At 45.4% G+C, this 27,965-nt stretch overlaps 2 pseudogenes; one reads left to right on the forward strand and one right to left on the reverse strand.

The window, feature by feature from the left end:
• Positions 1-27,965, reverse strand: part of LOC148592859 (uncharacterized) — a 66,287-nt pseudogene that overhangs the window by 9,582 nt on the left and 28,740 nt on the right.
• On the forward strand, positions 4,584-5,896 carry LOC148592860 (uncharacterized; annotated as a pseudogene).

Genomic DNA, 27,965 nt, shown 5'->3' on the forward strand with positions numbered 1-27,965 from the left:
TAGAAAAAAAGAAAAAAAGGTGACCTGAGCATCTACAGGCATGTTAGTTTATGGTAGCATTCAAAGTTATAGAAGACTTTTTAAAGAAAATAAGCAAAGATACCGAGGTTAATGAAACAGAAATGATTACCTCAAAAGTAGGTCACGTGAAAATAACCAAATATCATACTCCAACGAGGTAAGTAATTTTCTAAAAATCTAGTGCAGACATGCTATGAGTGAACATTAGATGACAATTAGTGTATTGCTGGACAATGGACTTACTTACTAAAGTAGAAATAGTAACACAAAGGGTAAATATCAGGCTAAAAGAATGTTACTTCTAGAGTTTAGGCAAGGCCAAACCTTACAACATATTCAACAGCCATATGTGCAGATGTCCAGTAGGTTCCTAACACAGGTTCCACCTTTGGATTTGCACTCCAAATACAAAGGAAAAGCATATTTCAGAATAATAAAACCTCTGCATCATCCATCATGCCTTCTGTCCTTCTCCTTTAGTTTTCTGCAGAAAATACTGTCTTTGAAAGACAAAACATTAAACTTTTCATCCTCTTCTCTCATTCTGGATTTGAGCTATACTCCAGAAATTTCAAAAAACAGGAGCAGGGAATCAAAAGTGGGCTTGGGTTGATCATATATTTCATAATTCTAAGCCCAGAATTTGAAAAGTTTTAGCATTTGTTCTACTTGATAGCACTATAGTAATAAATCTTGGCACAAAAGAATGCAAGAGTTTGTGTCATGCTTCCCACGAAACAGAGAAGCATCCTTAACACAGAAAGACACACAGAAAGAAATCATACAGGAAAAAGTGGACATATTTGAGCAGGATCAATTTTAGTGAAATGGGATTCATATTCGTATTCCTAAGTACAAAGTCAGACCAAGATAGTTGTTTGTATGCATACTTTAAGCACTGCCTCCAAATGAGGCAGCTGCACCCTTCCCTGCCCTGGGCCATGTTCCAACTCTGCTGCCGCTGCCTCCTCCTCCCACCCTCTGCAGACAGCATGAGGATTTGTTTAGCTCTATGATGAACTGGATGTGGAAACTGATCCCCATAAAAAAAAATAGCTGAAAGAGATAAAAGACTAACCCATCTCATGATCAAGCCCTTCAGTCTGATGAACATGAATAGCAGGCTTCTTAAAAAACACATCTTAAATCATAGCCATCACCAGTCAAACAAAATTGATATGAATTTATACAGGATCTGGGCAAAATAAGATTTCTAAGAAAGGATTTCTTATCTAATGAAAAATAATTAGGGAGAAGAATTGGTCCTAGAGGCTAAGTTACTAGGAGACTCAGTAGACACTAGATCCATTTCTTTGCTCTTTCACTTGTCATAAAATCAAGTTCAATACACAAAATGTGGGAATCATTTATTTAAAAGATGGGAATATGTAAAGAAGCTTGTGTTTGTTCAAAAGGTATACTTGAATTTTTTCAAGGTTTATATAAATTGTACATATGAAACCTGTAATTTCTTTGGATTTTTCCATTTCTTCCATTGCAAAAGTATCTTAATAATTAAAAGCAAAAATGGTGGAATGCATCAGCTGATTTCAGATCAACTGCATTAACATTAGCAAAAAATAATTTAGTGTGTATCCCATGGCAGTTAGTGGTAAAACATTAGAAAACATTTTCTATTAATCAGAATGGACAGTCTTTGACATTATTTGAAAAAAAAGCAGCAGTAGAATCTTATATCCAGAAATACAATTAAAAAAAAATGCACAGCCAGAGAAACCAACAAGACTTCCCATCATTACTTCGATTCTAATCCACATTCACTTGATGTTATGAATATCACTTTTTAAGTTGCATTTCTTTTAAATTTATCTTCCTACAAAAACAGTGTTCAGTAAAGTCATAAAGACTTTACTATTTTGTCTGTATTAAAAAAAGTCTTAATAGGCTTCAAACAACAGAAGTTTAGCTTATTCTTTGAGGATAGAAGCTTGAAAAATGACTCTCTTCTACTGGTGGTATTTTGAAAGATGACGACAGCATAAGAGTTGGTTTTAGTCTATGAATGGAAAAGCTTGCACTGGTATTAACATGTATAAGCAGACATGCATTAACATGCAAAAACTCTAAAAATGTCATAATTGTATGGCTATTGACAAAGTATCCTTTCTTACAACTATCCTATGCCAACTACTTTAGTTAGCATAAGGAGGTGCTTTAATTGCTATTCTGAATTACTGTTAAAATTTCAATCTAGGCTATTTAAATAGTTTATCAGTAGGATTGCAAATTCCCCAAATTTTAGCTCTGAAAAAACAGGTTCTTAATCTATATATGCAAGCAAGTATGAAGGGGCTGAAAGCTCTCACTTCCCATGGCTGATCAACGGAAAAGATTTTCTCAAGTCAGGAGAGTTGCATTCACTGAAGTGGGACCTTCCTATAAACACTGTAATGCATAAATTTGGACCTGCCACCAGTATACTTAGGGAGTTAATGCCTGAGTTTCGACAAGTTAACCTGTGTTTTACATATAAACAGAGAATGTATTAAAAAACACCAGAATAAGTAATACCTCTAAATACCTGCAGAACTGATCCGAGAATGCATTATCAGAATATAAATTGAAAAACAATTGATCTAAAACCAAAATATTCTGCAATTAACTGTTTCTATCTCTTAAAGTATCTTAATAGATGATATTCTTCTATTTAAAGTTTCCAGTAATCACATGTAGATTTTTTTTCCCCACAAAATTACAAACTTTTGAACAGTTATGTGATATCAGAAGTCAAAACTCAGATTATAACTCATGGGATTAAAAAAAAGCCTGGAAATGTAATAGTTAAGTGTTAAATGTATTAAACCTCATGGAATTTGCATCTTCTCTTGAAATAGCTAGAAATATGTTCTTTTGAAAAAGGGATACTACTCCAGGTCTGGGTATGTAATTTCAAATGGGGGAAAACCCACTCCTATAACCAACTCCTTCCAAAAATTCTAACTCTGTCCCACTGCTCTTAGGGGCACTGAGGTGGTTATCTGCCACAGTTAAATGACGTAACTGTCTTCATTTTACTTTCATTGTTTCCATAGGATTAAGGCCATTAAGGCTTTTCCTGAAAATATACGAGTAGGGATTTTAAAACAAAGCAACTAGTGATATTCTTTGAAGAGACTTTTTCTTTCAGTACCAGCCATTGCTCACCTGTAACTTCTTAAACTGCACAAGTTAGAGGTCAAATGTGTAAATAAGGGCACGTTCAAACAAGAGAATTTAAAACATAATAAAAATATGGAAAATTAGAAAATACAAACTAGCTGCTTTGTACTTCCTTCATGAAAATAAAGCAGCTATGAAAACAGCTTAAACAACCACAGAGCTCTGTTTCTGACCCCAATAGCAAAAATTTAAGACCTGAAGTTAACATTTTGTATTTCCAGGTATTAAAAATATGCCAAAATAATACTGTCTTTGGACTTATATTTTATACCTAAACGGTAAATAGGGAAATTCTCACCACGGCTACACTGAGATGAAACTGGGAATGCGTAGTTCAGCAAACAGGATGTTCCAGTTATATCTATGCTAAACATTTTTCAAGGTGAAATTCTCACTGAAAAACAATTTAAAATGAGACAAGAATGAAAATGCATAATTTGGATATCTTCCCCACCTTCAGCCCTATAATAATACATTAAAGGAAGAGAATTACTTTAAGAAACAACTCAATTTTAGGTTTTAAACACCGAAAAGATTTAGTTCTAAAAATCTGTATATTATTAATTTAGGAGAACATTGCTCAAGCATATTATGCTTAGTGTACTATAAATACATGCAGTTGCTATTGGTAATTTTGGAGAATTTATCTGGATTTAGCACTCAATTATAAGAACAGATATGAATCACAGCAAACAAAACTTTTAGAGCAGCTTTCATTTAATAAATGCATTCAATAAACAGATATTAAAACCAGGTGTCTACTATAAGAAAAGTTTCTGTTGATAAGAACTTTTTTTAAAACATGATAAGCTAAAACACCACATAAAGATGAATGCGCATTACATAAGAAATATTATGTAAAATTTTACCCATAGCCTAGTATTACCAGTGGCTAAAGACCCCCCCACACACACACACTTAAATTAATGCAAAACACACACACAAAAAAGTATTCTTATTTGCAAGGTGAAAGAGATTTATTCAAATACAGAAGCTAAATTCTTTCACTCACATTAGGTAAAAGTTTAACACTTCAAACATTGAGTTTTCCTGCACCGAACTGCTTTCAGCTTGGTTTATATTGGTTCAAAATAGACACTACTACAACATCCGTAAACCTCTTTACTTGGGACCACAGAACTAGCCACACACTTCCACTGTCAATAAAAGATACAGTGTATAAAGCCAAACCCACGTTCCTTTTATGCCAATTACTTCCTATTGGGTCATTTTGGGCTGCTTTCATTTTATACTACTCAAACACCATTAAGAGACTTAATGAAGAACAGCAGCAAAAGAAAGGAGAATTTTGTACAACTGATCTATGGAAGGATAACGCACACAAGAAACGTAGAATCATAGAATCATTGTGCTTGGAAACGATGTTCAAGATCGAGTGCAATGGTAAATCCATCATTACCATACCTACTAAACCATGTCCCCAAGTGCCTCATCTACACGTTTCTTGAACACTGCCAGGGATGATGACTCCACCACTTCCCTGGGAAGCCTGTCCCAATGCTTGACCACTCTTTGCATGTAGAAATTTTTCCTAATGTCTAACCTGAACCTCCCCTGGCACAACCTGAGGCCATTTCCTCTTATCCGATTTTTGGTAGTTATACTGGAGAAGAGATCGCCCTCCGCCTCACTTCACCCTCCTGTCAGGTAGTTGTAGAGACAGATAAGGTCTCTCCTGAGCCTCCTCTTCTCCACACTAAATAACCCTAGCTCCCTCAGCCGCTCCTCATAAGGTCTGTGCTCCAGCCCCTTCACCAGCTTCGTTGCCCTCCTTTGGGCATGCTCCAGCAGCTCCACATCCTTCACGTACTGAGGGGCCCAAAGCTGAACACAGTATTCGAGGGGCACTCTCACCAGCGCTGATGCTCCCGATGGCTCCACTGTTCCTGATACCAGCCAGGAGGCCCTTGGCCTCCTTGGCACACTGCTGGCTCATGTTCAGCTGGCTCTCGACCAGCACCCCCAGATCCTTTTTTGCCATGCAGCTCTCCAGCCACTCTGCCCCAAGCCTGTAGCGCTGCATGGGGCTGTTGTGACCAAAGTGCAGGTCCCGGCACTTGGCCTTGTGGAACCTGTGGAACTGTATGCAGTTGGTGTCAGCCCATCAATCCAGCCTGTCCAGATCCCTCTGCAGAGCCTTCCTACCCTCGAGCAGATCTGCTCTTCCTCCCACCTTGGTGTTGTCTGCAAATTTGCTGAGAGGGCACTCACTCCCCTCATCCAGGTCATCGATAAAGATATTAGAGAGGCCTGGCCCCAACACTGATCCCTGGGGAACACCACTCGTGACTGGTCGCTAGCTGGATTTAACCCCATTCACCACCACTCCCTGGACCCGGCCAGCCAGCCAGTTCTTCACCCAGCGAAGAATCCACCTGTCTAAGCCGTGAGCTGTCAGCTTCTCCAGGAGAAAGCAGTGGGAGACAGTGTCCAAGGCCTTTCTGAAGGCTAAGTAGACCACATCCACAGTCTTTTCCTCATCCACTAGGAGCTCTGGTTGGTCAGGCAGGACCTGCCTTTCAGGAACCCATGTTGGCTGGGCCTGATCCCCTGGTTGTCACACACATGCTGTGTGATCACCCTCAAGATGATCTGCTCCATAACTTTCCCCAATACCAAGGCCAGGCTGACAAGCCTGTAGTTCCCTGGATGCTCCATCCGACCCTTCTTGTAGATGGGTGTCACAGTGGCAAGTCTCCAGTTGTCTGGGATCTCCCCTGTTGACCAGGACCGCTGATAGATGATGGAGAGCAGCGTGGCAAGCACTTCCGCCAGCTCCCTCAGGACCCTCGGGTGGATCCCATCTGGCCCCATAGCCTTGTGGGTGTCCAAGTGGAGTAGCAGGTCACTGACTGTTTCCTCCTAGATTATGGGGGGTTTCTTCTGCTCTCCATAGGTGTCTTCCCAGTACCTATAGGTACTTGGGCCTATAGGTACTTGGAAGTACCTATACCTATAGTACCTATAGGCCTAAGTACCTTGAGGATAACTGATCTGGGCGTTAAAGACTGCGGCAAAGAAGGCATTAAGTACCTCAGCCTGATCCTCATCCTTGGTGATAAGGTTCCCCGACGCATCCAATAAAGGATGGAGGTTCTCCTTGGCCCTCCTCTTCTTGTTAATGTATTTGTAGAAACATTTGTTGTTATCTATTACAACAGTGGCCAGATTGAGTTCCATGTGAGCTTTCGCCTTTCTATTTTCCTCTCTACACACCCTAGTGACATCCTCGTACTCTTCCTGCATTGCCTGCCCTCTTCCAGAGGTGGTAAACTCTCTTTTTTCCACAGAGTCTCAACGATAGGACCCTATTCCGTTGGGTCAGTGTTCTTCCCCGCCGGCTCATCCTTCGGGACATGGGGACGTCCTGCTCCTGCGCCTTTAAGATTTCCTTCTTCTGGAAAGTCCAGCCTTCCTGGACCCCTTTGCTCTTCAGGACTGTCTCCCAAGGGACTCTCCCAACCAATGTCCTAAACAGTCCAAAGTCTACCCTCCGGATGTCCAAAGTAGTGGTTTTGCTGACGCCCCTCCTGACTTCACTGAGAATTGAAAACCGTATCATTTTGTGGTTACTATGCCCAAGTTGGCCTCCGGCCACCACATGCCAGTCCTTCTCTGTTGGCAAAGAGCAGGTCCAGCTGGGCTCTTCCCCTTGTAGGCTCACTTACCATCTGTGACAGGAAGTTCTTCCATGCAGTCCACGAACCTCTGAGATTGTTTCCTCTCTGCTGTATGGCAGTCCCAACAAACATCTGGTAGGTTCAAGTCCCCCACTAGAACAAGGGCTGCCGATCGTGAGACTTCTGCCAGCTGCCTGTAGAATGTCTCATCCGTCTCTTCATCCTGGGTGGGTGGTCTATAGCAAACTCCTACCAGGGTATCAGCCTTGTTGGGCTTCCCCCTGATCCTGACCCATAAGCACTCGGCTTTTCCATCACCCACTTGGAACTCCATGCAACTGAAGCTCTCCCTAACATGCAGCGCTACCCCACCTCCTTTCCTTCCTTGCCTGTCCTTTCTGAAGGGCCTGTAGCCATCCACTGCAGCACTCCAGTCATGACAGTGGTCCCACCACGATTCAGTGATGGCAACTATGCCATAGTTTTCCTGACACACCATGGCCTCTAGCTCCTCCTGTTTGTTGCCCATGCTGTGTGCATTGGTGTACATGCACTTCAGCTGGGCTACTGAGCTCTCCCCCAACACTGGCATGCTGCCCCTAGGCTCATCCCCGGCGATCCCAGTTTTATCCCCCTCTCCCTTCATGCCTAGTTTAAAGCCCTCTCCATGAGCCTCACCCACTCCCGGGCTAGGATTCTTTTCACACTGCAAGACAGGTGAACCGCGTCTCTTGCCAGGAGGCCCAGTGCTCTATAGACTGCCCCATAGTCAAAAAACCCAAAATTCAACTGCTGACACCAGCCTCTTAGCCATGTGCTGAGCAGGTGGCTTTTCCTGTTCTTCTCAGCATCCTTCCCTGACACTGAGGCACTAGAAGCAGTATACTTTAGCTAGTCATAATAACAGCTAACTGTATAATGCTGAATGAAATCAGAATAAACTTTTTTTAAATGATGTCCTTTACTACCTATTAACAGCTAATTCTGAAAAAGGTGTTATACAAAGAAATGGTTCTCAACTTAATTTTCTTACACACTCTAGCTATAAAGTTTACTTCTTTTACAGCACTGAATGGGGGGCTGTGGAGAAGGCACTAAATCTTGTGTCATGCACATACGTTGGACAGGACAGAGGGCTTGAAAATCCAGTACTAGTAAGTATGTTTGAAAACGGTCACATGCAAGTATACTTTCTCAGCTTAAATGTTGTTTTCCTGTGCATTCCTGAAGAACCTTCTAGCTTTTTCTAGCTTAATGTATTCTTTCACATTTTTTTTCCCCTGCATGGAGGACCTGCACTACAGTTATGGTTTCAGTTCAGCTATTTAGGACACAAAAAAATGAAAATATTTGAGCCCCAGGAATGTTTTCAAACAAAATACCAAATAAGAAAACCTATGTTGTTTCTACAACAATGTTTGATTAGCAGAAAGTTAACTTATAGATATCAAATAAAGACACTAAAGACATACAAAACCATGAGCCATGGAAAACTGATCACTTTAAATTGAGCACACTGCTTAGACATGCACCCATCAAGTTGTGATATTAAAGCAAACATTAAATTATAACAAAGCCTTTATTTAAGAAAAAATGGGTACGAGTCCAATATTTTTCCATTTATCATACTCAGAGATAATATGGATGAATTCTATAACCCAACTCTTTAAAGAAACTGGACAAAATAGCAACAGTTTATTTTCATTGCTAATTAGGAGGGAATAACAGACAAGAAGTAGAAATCCAGTACATAATGGGCCACAGATCTGCTCTATCTTGCATTCAAAGATAAGCTTTGCCAGGCTATCGTCACTTATGCATCTGGCATAACAATATAGATACAACAGTCAGTATTCATTTAAAATGAACTATCTTAAAAAAATCACCGCACGATACAAACCACCCTACTGATCCAGAGAGTAAACACAGAATTCATACAACAATTCATTTCTACCAGCTTGTGCTGAATTTCAGGGCCTCTAGACATAGAGGCTAAACGTGCTATATATTCCACGATGGATGTGGAATTAAAAAAAACACAGCCTATTGCTCACACAAACCTCCAGATGACTAACAACTATCACTCACGCTCAAAAATGTATCTAAACTATCATTAAAAACTATTTCAACAACCTGATTTCTTTAGGATAATACTGTTGTATTCTTCATTATTTCATAAAACGAAAAAAAAGTTTTAACATGTATGGCATATATTTAATATGGCCAACGTCATTCTAATTTGAGCAAGTCATAAGAGTTGTAAGTTTTGTTAATTCTACATTAGGAATTGAACTTCAAAGCTCAATATTAAAAAACTAAAAATAATCAACATATCTACCTTATTTTTGGAATAAACAGGAGATCTTAGATTAAGCCAATCATATTTAACACTGAAGTTCACTAAATGAAATTATATTTCCTAATAAATGAGCAACTCTACCGAGAACCTTGAAAATAATGCAGATTTTGGTACAGATATCTTCTATACTTAATTCTCAATGTGCATTTTAATACTTTACCAATGCCAATTGGGGGATTTATAATCTGCAAGGCAGATAACTATGAAGTCACTGTAACAACTCTGAAGTCATTCTAAGGTATGTTTAAGATCCAAGACTTACTTTTCAACCATTTGAGTTTGCAAACAAAATCAAAATAGAAACTAAACAATAGCTTTAATGCACATAATTTAATAGTATATATTTGTTTGATATCCCACCTCACATTCACCTTGGACAGCAAGGCTTGTCTTATTAAATTCAAGACCACTGTGGAAATACCAGGTATTACCATTGAGAAATACAGACAAAAGAGACATTTTGGTTTCACGGAATCCTAGAACAGTTGAGGTCAGAAGGGACCTCTAGAGATCATCTAGTCCAACCCCCCTGCTCCAGCAGGGACACCCAGAGCACGTGGCACAGAGTCGCATCCAAGCAGGTTTGGAAGATCTCCAGAGAAGGAGCCTCCATGACCTCTCTGGGCAGCCTGTTCCAGGGCTCTGGCACCTCACAGGAAAGAAGCTCTTCCTCACATGAAGGTAGAACTGCCTGTGTTTCAACTTGTATCCATTACCCCTTGTCCTGTCACTGGCCACCACGGAGAAGAGTCTAACCGCAAAAAATGGGCTAAAGGACAGTTTAAAGGACAATTTCAATGATTAATGAAAAAATAATCACTCAAACCCAATCAAAATTACAAAGTTGACAGTTATAATTATACATTATTGTCTATGTGTTTAATATCAGCTTCTAATTTAACCTTAAATTTTGAATACATCTCAGAAATATATATTGACATTTATTCAAATATACCGTAGATTCTTTCTAAGGAGAAAATTTTCAGCTAAACAGAACAAAAACTTCTGCTGAATGCCATCTGACTTTGGTTGTGTGGTACTGATTGCCCTCTCTGTGTGACACTCCCCTTCCCCCTACTCGCCTAGTTTAAAGCCCTCCTAACCAGGTTGACCAGCCTTTTGGCAGAGACGTGTGCCCCTCTTGCTGAGGTGGTTCCCATCATTCCCCACTAGTTGGTGGTCATCAAACAGAGTCCCATGGTCATAGAAGCCAAAACCCCGTTGCCTTCTATGCCTTCAAATATATGAACAGCAAAAGGAAGATCAGGGAAAACATGGGTCCGCTGGTGAATGGAGTGGGCACCCTGGTTACGAATAACACAGAAAAAGCAGAGTTGCTGAATGCCTTCTTTGCTTCAGTGTTTACCAGGGGCAGCCCTTTAGAGTCCCAGGCCCTAGGGACAAGAGAGGAAGCCTGGAGAGAGGAAGACTTGCCCTGGGTAGAGGAAGATTGGGTCAGAGAGCACTTAAGGAACCTCGATACCCACAAATCCATGGGCCCTGATGGGAGGCACCCCAGAGTGCTGCGTGAGCTGGCGGATGTCATAGCTAAGCCACTCTCCATCATCTTTGAAAGATCCTGGAGAACGGGGGAGGTGCCGGAAGACTGGAAGAAGGCCAATGTCACGCCAGTCTTCAAAAAAGGCGAGAAGGAGGACCCAGGCAACTACAGGCCAGTCAGCCTCACCTCCGTCCCCGGAAAAGTGATGGAACGGCTCATACTGGCCATTGTCTCCAGGCACATGGAGGACAAGAAGGTGCTCAAGAGTAGTCAGCATGGATTCATCAAGGGGAAATCATGCTTGACTAACTTGATAGCCTTCTATGATGAAATGACCGGCTGGATAGACGAGGGGAGAGCGGTGGATGTCGTCTATCTCGACTTCACCAAGGCTTTTGACACCGTCCCTCACAACATCCTCCTGGGCAAGCTCCACAAGTGTGGGATAGATGAGTGGACAGTGAGGTGGATTAGGAACTGGCTGGATGGCAGGGCCCAGAGGGTTGTGATCAGCGGTGCAGAGTCTAGTTGGAGGCCTGTAGCTAGCGGGGTCCCCCAGGGGTCAGTCCTCGGTCCAGGCTTGTTCAATTTATTCATCAATGACCTGGATGAAGGTACAGAGTGCTCCCTCAGCAAGTTTGCTGATGATACCAAACTGGGAGGAGTAGCTGATACCCCAGAGGGCTGCGCTGCCATCCAGAGGGACCTGGACGGACTGGACAACTGGGCGGTGAAAAACCTCATGAAATTCAACAAGGCCAAGTGCAAGGTCCTGCACCTGGGGAGGAATAACCCCAGACACCAGTACAGGCTGGGGACCGACCTTCTGGAGAGCAGCTCTGCAGAGAGGGACCTTAGCGTCATGGTCAATTTGTCATCCACCATGAGGCAGCAGTGTGCCCTCGTGGCCAAGAAGGCCAATGGGATCCTCGGGTGCATTAAGAAGAGCGTTTCCAGCAGGTCGAGGGAGCTGATCCTGCCCCTCTACTCAGCCCTGGTGAGGCCACATCTGGAGTATTGTGTCCAGTTCTGGGCCCCACAATACAAGAGGGATGTGGAGCTGCTGGAGAGAGCCCAGCGCAGGGCTACAAGGATGTGTTTCAACTTACACCCGTTACCCCTCGTTCTGTCACCAGCCACCACAGAGAAGAGCCTGGCCCCATCCTCCCTACAATCACCCCTCAGGTACTTGAGCACGTTAATCAAGTCTCCTCTCAGCCTTCTCTTCTCCAGGCTAAACAGGCCCTGCTCGCTTAGTCTTTCCTCATATGACAAATGCTCCAGTCCCTTAATCATCTTGGTGGCTCGCCGCTGGACCCTCTCTAGAAGCTCAATGTCCTTCTTGTCCTGGGGAGCCCAGAACTGCACTCCAGGTGCGGCCTCCCCAGAGCTGAGCAGAGGGGGAGGATCCCCTCCCTCAACCTGCTGGCAATGCTCCTCCTCATACAGGCCAGGATCCCTTTGGCCTTCTTGGCCACAAGAGCACATTGCTGACTCATGGTTAACTTCTTGTCAACCAGGACTCCCAAATCGCTCTCTGCGGAGCTGCTTTCTAGCAGTTACCCCTCAGGTACTTGAACATGTTAATCAAATCTCCTCTCAGCCTTCTTTTCTCCAGGCTAAACAGGCCCAGGCACACATGACATTACTGGGTACAAATAGTACCCAGCAACAAAAAGTAAAAATACAAATTGCATATGCAGGAACAGAGTGCATTAAACTAAATCTCAAGCTATAATAGCTCACAGTTGCATTGTCTCCAAAGTTTACTAAAAGGCTCATTAATCATTGTAAGTTAAAAATAAGGAGAATCTTAAACCACAGAGAAATACAGATTCCCATGAAAAATGTGTTAAATGGAAGAACTATAAACAGCATGTAGGAAGCATCAATGACTTTTTCAAGTTTTAAAACAACATCCATGGATGCTGTTCCCCCAAGAAAGAGGCAGCAAAAGTGGGCAAAAACAGGAGTTTACCTAGACTCAATGCCAGTTTTCTCATGCATCTTTCTAAATACCCTACAACCTGACATGCCATACATACTTCAGGTTTACTAATGAGGAAGAACAAGTCGAAGCATTGCAGCGATGCCCACCAGTGATCAGGCTCAAAAGAGGGAAGGTCATTCCCCACTGAACCCGCATCCTGCTCGAACCTAGGCCTGCGGCAGCTCGAACGCCAGTCAACTCTCAGCAGGGAGACTGCTCTCAGAGGCACTTTTGAAAAGCTTCAAAGCAGATTTCTGATCAAGTGCTGATAAGTGAGACTGGCGACTGTTAATCCAACAGTATCAGACTACTCAGTTTTTGACTGAGCAGTTTATAATCTGAATATTTGCAGTAGTCAGTTATGCAAATTTTTTTTGCAAAGAAGCATATCTGAAACAGCACATGTGCAGACCAAAATGTCACTTAGGCTGCATTTTACTTGACCAGCATGTGCATGTGTTCCATTTGAATTGACAACATGCATGTATAAAAGTGTACAGAACTACAAACTACAAATGTGTTTTTAAGTAAGTCTGGATAAAGATAAATGCTTTCAAATACAAAAGTAATTCTGGAAGAAGGCAGACAGAAATACTTTTGAAAGCACCACAGAGACTCTTTGTCTAGGCAAGAGCAACAAAAAGATAAGCAGTTGTGTTTCCTCAAAAACTAAAACTTTTAAACATGCTGTTGCATAACAAAACACTCAATACAAACAGCTCTATAGATACTTCCCACCTCAAAGCTTTTTCTCAAAATATACTTTTAAATGACTGGACTTGTGCAGCTTTAGGAGACTGGAGACACAGTACAGGCAGAGGCCACATTCGAGCTGCAGCAGGGAGTTTCCCAAGCAAGTATCACCCTTGCCACCACTGCTCGTCCCTCCTATCTAAAACTCAGCTTCAGGGGGCCCAGCCTTGCGCTCACGCACACACATCAGGCACCAGCTCAGGTTCCACAAACACAAAGGCTATGCTCGCACCTCAGGACCAAAGCCAGTCACGGAGCAGCTCCCAGACTCCCCTCAGGGCTGCAACCACCACCTGTTGCTAAAGGATGGCCAACCAGCTGGCTCAATGCCCCCTGCTGCACACCCCCCAGGGAAGGGAAGGCAGAGAAAGAAGGCTTCCACCTAGCAAAGATGGGAGCACACCACCAAGCCCCATGGCAACAGTACAGAGAAGCACTACAGTGCAAAGAGCACAGTGGAGTGACGGCCGATCCCAGCGGGGTGAAGGCAGGAGTCTCACTCCAGCGCGATGCAACTGCCCTTACCACCTCCTTCGGGACGCAGAATGGCGACGGCACTTGCTGCATGCACAGAAAGGGACACAGCAGGAGCGAAACGTAGCGGGGCGCCCTAAGGCCGAGCGAAACAAAGCTGCCCGCGCCGAAGAGGGTGAGGCAGGGCACAGACGCGTTGCACCACCCCGGGAAGGGGGAAGGAGGAGCAGTGGCAGCAACAGGATGTGCCTGGCCCTTGTACAGGCATGGGGTTCTGCTCCAGCAGCAATCAGTACCGGAACTAATACAGCAGTCGTGTTGGTGCTACCTTTAATGGCGGTGGCAGCAGTTGGGGCTGTTTCATAAGTGTGAAAAGTTAGGCAGTTCGTGCTTTCACAAATTGTCCTTTTGGGAGGAAACGAGGCAGGACTTAAAAACAAGTTACTGAGGAAGATAGCAAAAAGCTTGATACCCCTAAGCACTGAATACAAGTGACAGCTAAGGAACATGCTGAATTTCAAAAGACCATTACCCCAACCCACATTTTAAAAAGCTAAACTATAAAAAGGAAAGCAGAAAGATCAATTACTTTAAACCCACTACTTTATTTTCTGCATTTAATTTACAAATTAAATGTTTATCAAGCTGAATCTGCCCCGAGAGGTGCTATTGCTATTTAATTAAAAGTAAACATTGGAAGAAAAATTATCTTGGGGAACAGATACAGTCCTCAAGCTCATTTCCTCCTCATCAGAAGTGCTTCCCCACTCGCCATACACATACTAACAGTATCTAATCAAGACTTACTGCTGCTGAAAGGAAAGGAGCAGTACCTGTGTAGGAAATCACAGCAGTTTGGTTCCTGTAACTGGTAGCAGAGGCTTCCAAAATGGAACATACTCATTCACTTTATAGCCACACCAGGCATAAAATCTAAGTATGCTCCATGCACCATCTTTTTCCATAAACATTTTGCAACATCAGCAAAACATCCATTTATCACTTAAGCATCAAGACAGTTTAAGTAAGTACCCTGTTTGAGGTAACTAAATCCATCAGTAACAGAAGAATGTAAATCTAATTGTATTATGTATTACTCCATAGACTAATGCAAGCCACAAATTCTAATCTGTGATATTTAATAGGGACCTTATCAATTACAGTTAGTTATTTTTTCTGGACATGGAGTTATTACTCATTAAACACTGGCAAATATAATTTTAAAGTTCAATTTGTACATATGCTTACTAAATACATATACCACTGGGTAGCCAGAATTAACATTTTCAGTGACAAACAGCAACAGACAAAAATCAGTAGAAGGTGTTGTGGGCAGCAGCTGGAACAGCTTTGAATTCAGCTTTTCCCCAAATACTAGAGAGTATATACAATACTAAGTTGACAGTGTCCCTTTAATAAGTTTTAGATACAACAGAAGTTGACTCATTTTAGATTCTTTCATTTTAAGAAAGCTATCAGTAAAATGATTTAACATATTTGTTAAACATCAGTGAGCATTATACAAACATCTGTTTTATAAATGAAGTAGCAGCAACATGGAATTATAGGAGCTTGAGTCTCGCAAGGATTTATTTGAAAGATTATGATGTGTCAAATACATTGTGATATTACATAACTGAGTTTTGAGAGTAGCTTATGGTAACTGCAAACATTATTGAAAATGCCTGCTTCCAGTTATTACTTTTCTGGTATAAGCATGAGTTTGCCAGGTAAAGGAAGGAATGGATATTCAAAGTGCAGTTCTACTCAGAAAATTGTCAACTTTCTATGTATTGGCAAATCCCACACAAAATCTGCTCAGTTTACAGATGAAAAAACATTTACTTTGCAAGTGCCAGTACAATAAGCTGAACTTGAAATATTAACATGAACTATATATATAATATATACTTAAAGACAGAACTTCAAGGACATCATTATACAATGTTCTCACGATTTTGTACATTTTCTTTTTCTGAATGTAGCTTCTATTAATTCAATGGATTCATAAAACTAATGCATGTACATAAGCAACTACAAAGTCAGGGATTTGGGGGATTCTGTTAGTGTTACTCCTAATGACATTGTTTTGCTTCTTTAACAGGAATAAAGAGGAAGAAACTCAGTCACCAAGCAGATAAAAGGTATGTATTGGACAAGTCTTCTCTGAAAGATGGTGCTACTTTTAGTCTCTTTTCTGTTCCATCACTGCACTTAAAACTGCTTTAATACCAACTTTGATTTCAATTATTAATAAATGTTGTGGAAGAACAATTAAAACTGAACAGCTGTATCCATTTAAAAATGCTGCCACATATTTCTTCAAGGCAAACTACTGACACGGTTTATTGCACAATTTGAAAGTTCAAGTAATGTCCATAAAAACCTTAGTATTTGCACTGTGACTTGCGAACCATACATTTAAAAGGACCTTAATAAAATTTACATAATATTTTAAAACAATTTTATATTCTTAAGGTGAAAGCATGTTATAAAAAAGAATGTTATAAAGTTCATTTTACAAGCCTTTACAAGCCCTTCATTTCTACTATGCTTTATTTATCCCCTCAACCCCTAATCTGACTTTATTTTTTTTACATTTAATATCTTGATGTTATATTTCACAAAATATTTCACAAATATTTTCTTTCTCAGCCCTGGTGAGGCTGCATCTGGAGTATTGTGTCCAGTTCTGGACTCCCCAGTACAAGAGGGATGTGGAGCTGCTGGAGAGAGTCCAGCACAGGGCTACAAGGATGATCAGGGGCCTGGAACATCTGCCCTATGAGGAGAGGCTGAGGGAGCTGGGCCTGTTCAGCCTGGAGAAGAGAAGGCTGAGAGGGGATCTAATCAGTGTCTATAAGTACCTCAAGGGAGGGAGTGAGGAGGATGGTGCTGGTCTCTTTTCAGTGGTGGCCACCAACAGAACTAGAGGTAATGGCCACAAACTGAAGCATCAAAAGTTCCACAGGAACTTAAGGAAAAATTTCTTGACAGTGAGGGTGACAGAGCACTGGAACAGGCTGCCCAGAGAGGTTGTGGAGTCTCCTTCTCTGGAGATCTTCAAAACCCGCTTGGATGCAGTCCTGTGCCACGTGCTCTAGGTGACCCTGCGTGTGCAGGGGGGTTGGACTAGATGACCTCTAGAGGTCCCTTCCAACCTTAAGCATTCTATGATTCTATGATTCCATGATTCTATGATATATTTTAGCAAAAAAGTACACCATTTGCATTCAAGTAACTCAGGCTTGCATCTAATTTACAAATTAAATGTTTATGATGCTTTCTCAAGCTTTGACATAGGTCGGGAAAAGCAACTCAAACTACTTATGGAAACAGGCTTTGTGCGTTAATATTTTAGCCAAACATTTAAGTTAAACAGTTTAATATTTTGGCAAAACCAAAATAAAACAAAAAAAAACAAACAACAATCTATCCTCCTCAATATATTTTTCTTTCATTTTATACCAGAATATACGGTACAAAGAGCAACAGTATTAAAGTAATTGGTTCTTGATTTTTCCCCCCTTACTTAGGCAAAGCAGACAAACAGAAACATAAGTGCTGGAAATCATAGAATCATAGAATCATAGAATCATAGAATCATAGAATCATAGAATGCTTAGGGTTGGAAGGGACCTCTAGAGATCATCTAGTCCAACCCCCCTGCATACACAGGGACACCTAAAGCACGTGGCACAGGACTGCATCCAAGCGGGTTTTGAAGATCTCCAGAGAAGGAGACTCCACAACCTCTCTGGGCAGCCTGTTCCAGTGCTCTGTCACCCTCACTGTTAAGAAATTTTTCCTTAAGTTCCTATGGAATTTTTGATGTTTCAGTTTCCGGCCATTTCCTCTAGTCCTATCAGTGGCCACCACTGAAAAGAGACCATGACCGTCCTCTGCACTCCCTCCCTTGAGGTATTTATATACACTGATTAGATCCCCTCTCAGCCTTCTCTTCTCCAGGCTGAACAGGCCCAGCTCCCTCAGCCTCTCCTCATAGGGCAGATGTTCCAGGCCCCTGATCATCCTTGTAGCCCTGCGCTGGACTCTCTCCAGCAGCTCCACATCCCTCTTGCATTGTGGGGCCCAGAACTGGACACAGTACTCCAGATGCGGCCTCACCAGGGCTGAGTAGAGGGGCAGGATCACCTCCCTCGACCTGCTGGAGACGCTCTTCTTAATGCACCCCAGGATCCCATTGGCCTTTTTGGCCACGAGGGCACACTGCTGCCTCATGGTCAACTTGTCGTCCACCATGACACCCAGGTCTTTCTCCGCAGAGCTGCTCTCCACAAGCTCGGTCCCCAGCCTGTACTGGTGTCTGGGGTTATTCCTCCCCAGGTGCAGAACCTTGCACTTGGCCTTGTTGAATTGCATGAGGTTTTTCACCGCCCAGTTGTCCAGTCTGTCCAGGTCCCTCTGGATGGCAGCACAGCCCTCTGGGGTATCGGCTACTCCTCCCAGTTTGGTATCATCAGCAAACTTGCTGAGGGAGCACTCCATCCCTTCATCCAGGTCATTGATGAATAAATTGAACAGGACTGGACCAAGGACTGACCCCTGGGGGACCCCACTAGCCACAGGCCTCCAACTAGACTCTGCACCGCTGATCACCACTCTCTGGGCCCTGCCATCCAGCCAGTTCCTAATCCATCTCACTGTGCACTCATCTATCCCACACTTCCGGAGCTTGCCCAGGAGGATGTTGTGAGGGACGGTGTCAAAAGCCTTGGTGAAGTCGAGATAGACGACATCCACCGCTCTCCCCTCGTCTATCCAGCCGGTCATTTCATCATAGAAGGCTATCAGGTTAGTCAGGCAAGATTTCCCCTTGGTGAATCCATGCTGACTACTCTTGAGCACCTTCTTGTCCTCCATGTGCCTGGAGACAACAGCCAGTATGAGCCGTTCCATCACTTTTCCGGGGACGGAGGTGAGGCTGACTGGCCTGTAGTTGCCTGGGTCCTCCTTCTTGCCTTTTTTGAAGACTGGCGTGACATTGGCCTTCTTCCAGTCTTCCGGCACCTCCCCCGTTCTCCAGGATCTTTCAAAGATGATGGAGAGCGGCTTAGCTATGGCATCTGCCAGCTCCCGCAGCACTCTGGGGTGCATCCCATCAGGGCCCATGGATTTGTGGGTATCGAGGTTCCTTAGGTGCTCTCTGACCCAATCTTCCTCTACCCAGGGCAAGTCTTCCTCTCCACCCGCTTCTTCTCTTGCCTCTAGGGCCTGGGGCTCTAAAGGGCTGCCCTTGGTAAACACCGAAGCAAAGAAGGCATTGAGCAACTCTGCTTTTTCTGTGTTATTTGTAACCAAGGTGCCCATCCCGTCCTCCAGCGGACCCACGTTCTCCCTGATCTTCCTTTTGCTGTTAATGTATTTGAAGAATTTTTTTTTGTTATTTTTAACGTCCCTTGCCAGCTTGCCTTCCAGATGTGCCTTAGCTTTCCTTGTCGCATCTCTGCACTCCCTGACTATGTTCCTGTATTTCTCCCAGGGGGCCTGTCCTTTTTTCCACATTCTGTATACCGCTGCCTTCTGCTTGAGCATTGCCACAAGCTCCCGGCTCATCCACGCAGGTCGCCTGCCCCCTCTGCCTCCCTTCCTACACACAGGGATGCACTGTTGCTGGACGTGGAGGAAGTGCCGCTTGAAAACTAACCAGCTCTCTTGGGCCCCCCTGCCTTCTAGAGCACTAGCCCATGGGATTCTACCGAGGAGGTCTCTGAAGAGGCTAAAGTTGGCCCTCCTGAAGTCCATCGTCGCAAGGCTACTTACAGCCCTGCCTCCTCCTCGTTGGATCCTGAACTCCACCAACTCATGGTCACTGCAGCCGAGGCTACCCCCCACCTTAACATCTCCTACTAGGCCCTCCCTATTTGATAGCACGAGGTCCAGTAGCCCACCTCTCCTCGTCGGCTCCTCCACAACCTGCGTCAAAAAGTTATCGTCGACGCTCTGCAGGAACCTCCAGGACTGCTTATGCCTGGCTGTGTTGTCCTCCCAGTTGATGTCGGGGTAGTTGAAGTCCCCCATGAGAACCAGGGCCTGTGACCGTGAGGCAACATCCAGCTGCCTATAGAAGGCCTCATCAACCTCCTCGTCCTGGTCAGGTGGTCGGTAGCAGACACCCACCACAGTGTCTCCCACATTAGCCTGCCCTCTAATCCTTACCCACAAGCTCTCAACTCGCTCATCCTCCACTCCCAGGTTGAGCTCCATGCATTCCAGTTGCTCTCTCACATAAAGAGCAACTCCACCACCTCGCCTTCCCAGCCTGTCCTTCCTAAAGAGCACATAGCCTTCCATGGCAGCGCTCCAGTCGTGCGAGCTATCCCACCACGTCTCTGTGATTCCGATGAGATCATGACGCTGGGACCGCACACAGATCTCCAGTTCATCCTGCTTATTCCCCATGCTTCGCGCATTGGTATACAGGCATTTCAGGGAAGCAACAGAGGCCACAGGTTTCCCAGGAGGGGTGAAAGAGGACCCTCTGTGATCATTTCCTACCCTCACTTCCCCACTACCATACTCCCGCTGGACGCCATCTGACCTGGGCTGTGCGGTAATGCTTGCCGCGTCAGTGTGCCACTCCCCTTCCCCCTTCTTGCCTAGTTTAAAGCCCTCCTAAAAATCAAAGATCTTTGGGCCAAATAAAGTCTTACCAGAAAAGAAAAAGGTAAAAATTCTTTTTCTCTACAGAAATATAAATAAATATTCTTTAAAGAAATTCTAATGCCATATTCTAACATGTTCCTCCACAACTAGAGGCGGAGTTTGTCCGCCCCTCGGCCTGCCTCCTGGGTCGTACTGACCCTATGTGCCAGGATGCACCGGGCATAAAAGTGGACAGTGCGGAGAGAGCGGGGTGGAGAGAGAAGAAACTCCTGACTTTGAGGCCTACGCTGTCTCCCTGGGAGCTGGTCAGCAACTCTCTCTCTCTGGTCTGCCATCTCGAGAGGATCTTCAGGTCCAGATCGGCAGGTATCACCTCATGAGTAGTTATCCATACTTTGCTGCTTTTAGGTGCTTTCACCTGAATAAATGCTTGATGTAGTCACCTTGTTCTGGCGTGATTATTGCCGAATCCCGAGCCCATCCGGAACATAATTGGCGATGAGGATGGGATTCGGCAATTAAACAGTGGAACTCGCTAGTGGAGTGCATAGCTAGGTGAGGTCATGCCACTGGATAGAAATTGTTTGTGCTATTGAAACAGTGGAACTCACTAGTGCAGTGCACAGCTACGTGAGGTTGTGCCACTGGATAGAAATTGCGTTCGTGCTGTTTGTGTCTGTGGTCTTTATTGGCTGTTGAAATAGTGGAACTCACTAGTAGGGTGCATAGCTAGGTGAGGTCGTGCTACTTGATAGAAATCATGTTTGTGCTATTTGTGTTTGTGGTCTTTATTGTGTGTGCGACATGCGGTGGTTCTTTTTCAGGAGAGCTGCAGGCAGCACTGGCGACTGCAGGGAGGCTGCGCCTCCGAGGGAGTGTCCTGAATGGGGGCCAGAACCATGGAATACTCTGTGGAACCAATGGGAGACCTGCACCTGGGTATCTCCAGAACCATGGACGCAGAAGGACCCCATGGCGGTTTTACAGTATTGGGGTCAGTTTGGGGAGACTGACCGTACTAAGAACTCGGTCCGACTGGAACACGCTGGTCGGATGGGAGGTGCTCTGCTGTGTGCATATAAGATTTTAGCAGGGCAGTTAAAGGAGGAACAGGAGAGGAATCAGCTCCTCCAAGAGCAGTTATAGGCAGTCTGAGCCACCCAAGTGGTGCAGAGGCAGACTCTGCTGGAGGTCAATGATCAGAGGGAGCTCCTGGAGGAGAAATGTGCTAAATTGGCGACACATTACGCAATACGTGTGGTAAAGAACAGGAGAGGGAGAAAAGCAGGGCAGAAGGGGAGCCAGGTGCGGACTATTATCAGCAACCCTGACAGGGACCCAGAAACTTGAGATGGGGATATTTGGGAATCAGACGAGGAAGTCCCCACACCAGAGGAGAAGGGCCCATTGTAGGACAAACCAAAAAGGCGAGCCACCCCGGTAATACAAAGGAAAGCTGTGCTGCCAAGGCTAGGACAAGGGTTGCGACAGGATGAACTAACTGATTTTGCCCCCGAAGATATTAAGAATCTGCTAGCAAAATATAAACAACAACCCAGGGAAAAAACCACAGTCCTGGTTGGTAAGATTAATGGAAGAAGGGGCTGATTCGGTGATAATTGATAATGTCGATGCCTCAAGGTTTTGGGGGTTAACTAATGACATGTATGTACAGTCCGCCCTGCGAAGAGTGGACGGAAGCGTCAAGAGTCTTATTGCTGTGGTAGCCGAGGGTCTCGCTTACCGCCACACTAATGACAGCAATTGGCCCCCATCCAGCTCCTCCTGGGTAACTACAAGACAAGCATGCCAGATGCTTAAGGCAGAGGCCATGAAGATTGCTATAGAATTGGGAAGTCCAGAGCTATATCTACAACAGCAGTTGTTACCCAGGATACGAAATAAGTTGTTGGAGGGCTGCCCAGGAGCGTGGCGCCCCTATCTAATCCCAGTTCTGATGTCAGAACAAGGAAACCCTATTGAGAACGTAATTGAAAACTTGCAACAGATAGGGGACCTTTCAGGATTGGTGTTAGAGGTGGATGAAAAAGGCGACAGTGAGAAAAGAGGGCCGAGTGGGAACGCGGGGTCGGAATCTGGGGAGCGAGCTCGGCTCTGCTGTCTTCCTTTAAAGAAGGGCGTTGATAGACAGGAAATTGATGGGAAACCAGCAGAAGTATTACGCCAGCTAGCACGCCGATATAATGCCCGTGTGGTCCAGGCTGCGAAGCAGCACTCAGGAATAATGTCCAAGGCTGATAGATCACAGGTGTTGCACCCGTGGGAGGATTTAGAGCAGACAGTGTTGAGATTCAGACCGAAGGAGAAGCTGGAGACAGTTTCTCCCCCTCAGAAGGGGCTTGGACGCCTGAAACAAGAATAGGGGGGTGGCCAAGCTCCAGTGTCCGAAGGGTTCCAATGTAACATCGCTCACCGAGACGATCGACCGTTCGTTACACATGCCATTTATTGCTTGGAACAAAATAGACAAATGGTTCGTGCCTTGGTGGACACGGGAGAGGAGGCCACAGTAGTGCACGGGAACCCAGAAAAGTGCAAGGGGGAAGTAATCCCTGTTTGGGGTTTAAGTGACCAGCCTGTCAAGGGGAAACTTGTGACTGACTGCCATCAAGCCATACCCCAGACACTTGAAGCTGCTGGGGTGCTACAACCAGGGAAGGTCCAGATGATTCAGTCAATGAGGGTGCTCGACAATAGAGGGTTGACCAAAGAGTGGACGCCCCTTACCCTGATGAGAGGGATACCCCGTGTGAATCGTGCGGTAGCCACCTTGACTGTAGCATATGAATCTGGAGTGAACTCTAGTATCTTCCCTGCTAGGGAAGGGTTGGTATTAAACCATAGAGGAATACTTGAATGGGATCCCGGGGGAGGACTTCTCGAAAATTAAGGCAAAACCTGCCCCCCCCCGCAACACTTTTCCTCCGCCCCCGCCTTTCCCCACAAATGGACCAGATGTTCTGGGGGGAGGAGGAGGATTGAGAGCCATACTCTGACTTGTATCCTTGCAGAGAGACTAGGGACATAACTCCAGTATAGAATACAAGAATGAAGCGACAGCCAAGCTCCAGTATGAGGGGCACGGAAGGGCCAGCAACCCCATGTAGAGATCATTAGGTGTGCTGCAAGCACTGGCAATTGAACAAAATAATGTGTCCCTTGTTCTTAGTTGCACCCAGGCCCAGACATGGGTGCAGAGTGTCGTTGCAGGTATATTGAGAGACAGAGACAACAGAGTCCTCCCCATTGAGACCTGAAAAAATTGTGTGGGACGCGACTACAGAGAAAGAGCAACAGCTTCAAGCGTGATGGAGACCTGTGAACTTCACCCATGACCAGGATCTCCACGCAGTCATCACCTATGTACTGACCCTGGCGGATGTCACCATTGAGAAGGTTTATCTGTGCTCTACCCACCCCCACGCCCAAAGATGATGCCCTTAAGGCGAGCAATATTTCCTTTTATACCAAAGAGGGCATATGCCATTTTGGGATTAATCCACAGAGTAATAATAAAACCACGTTAGCTTATGTAGGGAAAGAATGTGTGTGTTCTAGAACAACTTGTAAATACGTGTGCTAAGTAATGAAAGTTATAATCAGACTGTGTTCAATGACTCTAATACGTGTGCTCACAATGTAGTTATTATTAGAGGCTGTGATTTTGTGTATGTTATCCATGTTTAATGAGAATCTGTTGTGCGTTGCCATAATAGCGGCTTGCTACTGCATGAGGCGAGACACTACCTTGATGACCAGCTGAAGTCTGAGAGCCTCATACCATAGTCAAGGGCAAGATAGATTGACCTCTACAGATCGCAGGGTGGTATGTATAGGAGGTGAGAACCTTTATGACTGTTCATGATCTCTACAGATCACGGGGTGGCATGTATTGGAGATGGAAATTTCTGTGATCTGTAGAGTCACAAAAATCCCCTGTGAGAAGCAGAGGCCAGACCTTGCTAAAGAAGATGTTTGCCTGTCTGGGCTGAGCGATAAGGAGCACGGAGGCAGCTGCTCAGCCCGGTTCACAGGCAGCCACCTCCGAAAACCTGTTGAAGGCGGCCGCTCGGCCAGGCTTGTAGCCAACTTAACCGCAGATGTCCTCCAAACTAGCTTTGGAGGCCAAACACCCGGAAATGAGGAAGAAGAGGAGGAAGGCAGGACCCTCGAATTGAGGGCTGGGACCCCCGACTGGCATGCGCGTCTACGCACCCAGAGGGGAGAGTTGCGCAACTAGAGGCGGAGTTTGTCCGCCCCCGGGCCTGCCTCCTGGGTCGGACTGACCCTATGTGCCAGGATGCACCGAGCATAGAGAGGACAGTGACAAGAGAGTGGGGGAAAGGAGAAACTCCTGACTCTGAGGTCTACGCTGTTTCCGCGGGAGCCGGTCAGCAACTCTCTGCTCTGCCAGCTCGAGAGGATGTTTGGGTCCAGTATCCCTCCGGCAGGTATCACCTCGTGAGTAGTTATCCATACTTTGCTTCTTTTATGTGCTTTCACCTGAATAAATGCTTGATGTAGTCACCTCATTCTGGCGTGATTATTGCCGAATCCCGAGCCCATCCGGAACACAGTGTCTCCTCGGCAGATGGGGGAGATGAGCAGGAGAGGTGGGAGCTGCAGCCACACGGCCAGCGCGTGACCAGGCAGCTCATTGGGCGGCCTCGCGTGTGGTCGGTGCATGATCACCTGCCTGATTGGCTGGTTGGGTTGCTGGGCTCTGCGCGCTGCCGGGCAGGGCAGGGCCTGCTCCGGGATCAGAAACTATGTAAGTTGTGTTTAACCCTAAATAAAGGTCTTTGGCTCACCATCACAGAGACCCTGCTCCTCAATGTGCCCACAGAGACCTAGACAGGATGAAGAGTTGGGCAGAGAGGAACCTCATGAGGTTCAACAAGGACAAGTGCAGGGTCCTGCACCTGGGTAGGAGTAACCCCAGGCACCAGTACAGATTAGGGGTTGACCTGCTGGAAAGCAGCTCCACAGAGAGGGATTTGGGAGTCGTGGTTGACAACAGGTTAACCATGAGGCAGCAATGTGCCCTCGTGGCCAAGAAGGTCAATGGGATCCTGGCTGCGTCAGGAGGAGCGTTTCCAGCAGGTTGAGGGAGGGGATCCTGCCCCTCTACTCAGCTCTGGGGAGGCCACACCTGGAGTATTGGGTGCAGTTCTGGGCTCCCCAGGACAAGAGGGACGTGGAGCTTCTAGAGAGGGTCCAGCGTAGGGCCACGAAGATCATTAACGGACTGGAGCATCTATCGTATGAGGAAAGACTGAGCGAACTGGGCCTGTTGAGTCTGGAGAAGAGAAGGCTGAGAGGGGAATCTGATCAACATGTACAAGTACCCGAGGGAAGAATGAAGGGTAAATGGTGCCAAACTCTTCTCGGTGGTGGCCAGTGACAGGACAAAGGGTAATGGGTACAAATTGAAACCCAGGCAGTTCCATCTCCACATGAGGAAGAACTTCTTTCCTGTGAGGGTGCCAGAGCCCTGGAACAGGCTGCCCAGCGAGGTCGTGGAGTCTCCTTCTCTGGAGATCTTCCAAACCCGCCTGGATGCCACCCTGTGCCACGTGCTCTGGGTGTCCCTGCTTGTGCAGGGGGATTGGGCTAGATGATCTCTAGAGGTCCCTTCCAACCTCAACCATTCTGTGATTCTGTGATTTTTATCAGCTCTTCCCAGAAGCTTCTGACTGTTCTGAGGCCTGTCTTTCCTCAGAAAACTTTTGCATTCAGTGCATGAATTCATGCATGGATAATTTACCTGAACATATGTTCATGAGAGAAGAGGGCATAAGTTTATATTTGGGCCAGAAGTAATATTTATATATATATATATATACATGTAAATATTTTAAGTATGCTAATTTCCTTTGGCCTCCAATTAGTGTGTCAACTTACATGAAGTATTAATTACAAATTGTTGCTTGCTTCATATTGCTATATCTGATCTAAAGAGTTGAAAAACAGTGATATTCTCTAACATTTCCAACTTGAAAATGAAGATAAATATTTGTAATGCTAGTAACTTGCCTTCCTGCTAAAGTTAATCACTAGTCCAGAAAGCGATTAAGTGATAAAACTGCCAATTAGTTTTTGGAAGCAGATTTAGAGCTTCCAACTCTCAGATTTATTTGTTGGCCACCTGAGAACACTGCTGGCTCGTGTTCAGCCGGCTCTCGACCAGCACCCCCACATCCTTTTCTGCCGTGCAGCTCTCCAGCCACTCTGCCCCAAGCCTGTAGCGCTGCATGGGGCTGTTGTGACCAAAGTGCAGGTCCCGGCACTTGGCCTTGTAGAACCTCATACAGTTGGTGTCAGCCCATCAATCCAGCCTGTCCAGATCCCTCTGCAGAGCCTTCCTACCCTCGAGCAGATCTGCTCTTCCTCCCACCTTGGTGTTGTCTGCAAATTTGCTGAGGGGGTACTCAGTCCCCTCATCCAGGTCATCGATAAAGATATTAAAGAGGCCTGGCCCCAACACTGATCCCTGGGGAACACCACTCATGACTGGTCGCTAGCTGGATTTAACCCCATTCACCACCACTCCCTGGGCCTGGCCATCCAGCCAGTTCTTCACCCAGCGAATAGTCCACCTGTCTAAGCCGTGAGCTGCCAGCTTCTCCAGGAGAAGGCAGTGGGAGACAGTGTCCAAGGCCTTTCTGAAGGCTAAGTAGACCACGTCCACAGCCTTTCCCTCATCCACTAGGCGGGTCGCCTGGTCACAGAAAGAGATCAGGTTGGTCAGGCAGGACCTGCCTTTCAGGAACCCATGTTGGCTGGGCCTGATCCCCTGGTTGTCACACACATGCTGTGTGATCGCCCTCAAGATGATCTGCTCCATAACTTTCCCCAATACCGAGGCCAGGCTGACAGGCCTGTAGTTCCTTGGTTCCTCCATCCGACCCTTCTTGTAGATGGGTGTCACAGTGGCAAGTCTCCAGTTGTCCGGGACCTCCCCTGTTGACCAGGACCGCTGGTAGATGATGGAGAGCAGTTTGGCGAGCACTTCCGCCAGCTCCCTCAGGACCCTCGGGTGGATCCCATCTGGCCCCATAGCCTTGTGGGTGTCCAAGTGGAGTAGCAGGTCACTGACTGTTTCCTCCTAGATTATGGGGGGTTTCTTCTGCTCTCCATAGGTGTCTTCGAGCTCAGGGGGCCAAGTACCTTGAGGATAACTGATCTGGGCGTTAAAGACTGCGGCAAAGAAGGCATTAAGTACCTCAGCCTGATCCTCATCCTTGGTGACAATGTTCCCTGACGCATCCAATAAAGGATGGAGGTTCTCCTCGGCCCTCCCTTTCTTGTTAATGTATTTGTAGAAACATTTGGTGTTATCTATTACAACAGTGGCCAGATTGAGTTCCATCTGAGCTTTCGCCTTTCTATTTTCCT

The sequence above is a fragment of the Tinamus guttatus genome, unplaced genomic scaffold, assembly GCF_059628265.1.
Source record: "Tinamus guttatus ecotype Peru unplaced genomic scaffold, ASM5962826v1 Tinamus_guttatus_pri_ptg000498l, whole genome shotgun sequence".
Taxonomy (NCBI): Eukaryota; Metazoa; Chordata; class Aves; order Tinamiformes; family Tinamidae; genus Tinamus; species Tinamus guttatus.